The sequence below is a fragment of the Panthera onca genome, chromosome D1 (assembly GCF_046562875.1).
Source record: "Panthera onca isolate mPanOnc1 chromosome D1, mPanOnc1 haplotype 2, whole genome shotgun sequence".
Lineage (NCBI taxonomy): Eukaryota > Metazoa > Chordata > Mammalia > Carnivora > Felidae > Panthera > Panthera onca.
In genome coordinates this window covers 49,186,921-49,189,785 of record NC_138348.1, presented here as the reverse complement: position 1 = coordinate 49,189,785, position 2,865 = coordinate 49,186,921, and positions in this window count along the sequence as shown.

The window sequence follows — 2,865 nt, the reverse complement described above, 5'->3', positions numbered from 1 at the left end:
GTGTGATTATGGAGGCTGAGAGGGCCCACCATCTGCTGTCTGCAAGCTGGAGACCCAGGAAGGCCTGTGGCATAGTTGGAAGGCTTGAGAGTCAACGATGGCAGTTTCTAGTCCAGGTCTGAAGGCCTGAGATACAGGAATGGCAGGGGCAGATGATCAATGTCTCAACAGTCAGACAGAGTGAATTCAACCATTTTGTTCTATTCTGGCCCTCAATGACTTGGGGAAGGCTATCTGCTTTACTCTGACCAATTCAAGTGCTAATCTCTTCTGAAAACACCCTTACAGACACACCTAAAAAGGTTTAACCAGCTATTTGGGTATCCCTTGGCCAGACAAGTTGACACATAAAATTAACTATCACAAACCTTGACTGGTATTCTAACAATTTAAAAGCAAGCCCAATTGCTGACCTAGTCACCAGGAAATCCTGTCTCAAAGGTCAAAGTAAAGTAGGTGTTTTGAACCCACACTCATGTCTGCCTTGGGCCTGTTAGTTTTCCAGGAAAGAACCTGTTTTCTCAAAGAAGTATCAGTTAATGCTGGACAAAATATCATCTTCCAGACTATAATTGCATGATGAAGATTCTTAGAGACTCACTCTAGAAAGTTGAGACAATGCTAAAATATGACTAGTTTGCCATCTAAAATGTACAAACTTGAACAGTATATTCCCTCCCTCCCTTGACTTCCATGTTATTATGTTGATCTGAGTAGTTTTTTTTTTTAATTAAAAAAAAAATTTTTTTTTAACGTTTTTATTTTTGAGAGAGAGAGAGACAGAGCATGAACAAGGGTCAGAGAGAGGGAGACACAGAATCTGAAACAGGCTCCAGGCTCTGAGCTGTCAGCACAGAGCGACGCGGGGCTCGAACTCACGGACCGCGAGATCGTGACCTGAGCCGAAGTCGGACGCTTAACCGACTGAGCCACCCAGGCGCCCCAGATCTGAGTAGTTTTTAAAACTCCCCTCAGATTTTGAGGTGGTGCTCCAGAACTCTCATGGTTAATATACTGAGTCAATTCTACTCCCCAGCCCTCTTTACCTAGCAGTTCAGTCATCATGACAAGAGTACCCATTTGGCACAGCTCCAGATGCTGGATGATGCTGAACCTTGGATTTAGGAATTCAGGGAGTCTCCCCACCTTCTACTCTCAAAATACAGTCCCTGCTAATACATAGTGGTCATCGTAAGACTTGATATTATGGTTTCTGCTTTTCATACCAAATATTTCCAGGACAAGAAAACTTTTCTATTAGAAGAGTCCTTTTAGCCCCCTATACAATTTCCATCTTACCCTACTTTGTATTACTAGCAAAGTAAGCAAATGGAAATAGCCCTTTTGTTTTCTGAAATATTTCATTACAAATAAAATGGTTAATTTGTCTAAATGAGATAATGTACGTGAAAGCACACTATAAGCTATAAAACAAGCTATAGAAGGCAAGATATGCTTAAATATTTTTATTTAGAAGGGCTTATTGGGGTGCCACCGATTAGGTTAAGCATCCAACTCTTGATTCGGGCACAGGTCATGAACCCAGGGTCGATGGGGATAGAGGCCGCATCGGTCTCTGCACTGACAGAGCCTGCTTGGGATTCTCTCTCCCCTTCGCTTTCTGTCCCTCCCCCATTCATGCGTGCGGTCTCTCTCTCAAAACAAATGAACATTTAAAAAAGGGGCTTATTAATATTTTTCATTAATTTCAGAATTCTATCATGTCTGAGCTGTAAGGAACCTGGACCTTAGAACTCACTTGTTCCAGATGAGAAAAATGAGTCCTAGAGTTTAAACAATCCCTCCTAATGTCACCCAGCCTAGCAAGTTTTTCCCAGGTAAGGAAGAAAATATGTAAAATATTTTTGTACTAAGATCCACTTTCTAAACATCTAAACTACAAGCAGTGAATGATCATTTAAACATGAGGAAAGCTTCAGTGCTTTTGATTTATTCTAACCATTTTCAAAAGAACAAAGAATTTTTATAAAGAAATCATTATATAAACTAGAAACTTAGATGTTCACCTGTATTTACTTACCTCTACAATTTTAATTTATTTATTTTGAGAAAGAGAAAGCGAGCAGCATAAGTGGGGGAAGGGCAAGATAGAGGGAGAAAGAATTCCAAGCAGGCTCCACTCTGTCAGCACACGGATGTATGTTTAATCAACTGAGCCATCCAGGCGCCCCACCTCTACAATTTGAAGTTGATTTAAGACTCTCAAAAGCCAACTATAAAAATAAAAGGTCTTCAAAATTTTCTTTGTTCTTAGAGGTGAAAATGTGCATCAGAAATGTAGGAGAATGTTACTTTTTATTCAATGCAAGTTTGTTTTAACATAAATACTTCCATGAAATAAATCCCAAGTACTACATTTAAATTTTTCAGTACAATTTATTCTTATTCTTATTACATTTTAATTTGCATTTATTAAGTATCTTGGAAATATTATATTCAAATAGAACTCCAGAGAAAGGCCATTAACTAATTATTTAGCAGTCTCAGTGGGTCAGCTACCTAGTTAGCCTATTTGCCTCTCCCAGTGTACACATACTTGCTCTCTGGTGGTTATTATTATGTAATTGTCTTCAAGATGTGGCTGAAGCTTGAATCTGGTATCAGACCAAGTCTACATATCCATGAATATAGACCACTGACTACATTTAGGGTGCAGCCAATTACGATGAATCTAAAAAAGACTGGCTATTCTCTTGGGAGAAGAATATATACCCCACCCAAGTGGCAGCTCAGTTTTCTAAGAAACTCAGAAAAAAATAATCCACGAAGGGATAGAATCAATGATAAGGATAGGGATAATACTCTGAGAATAAACATAATATATACACACTGGAGTAAATAGGC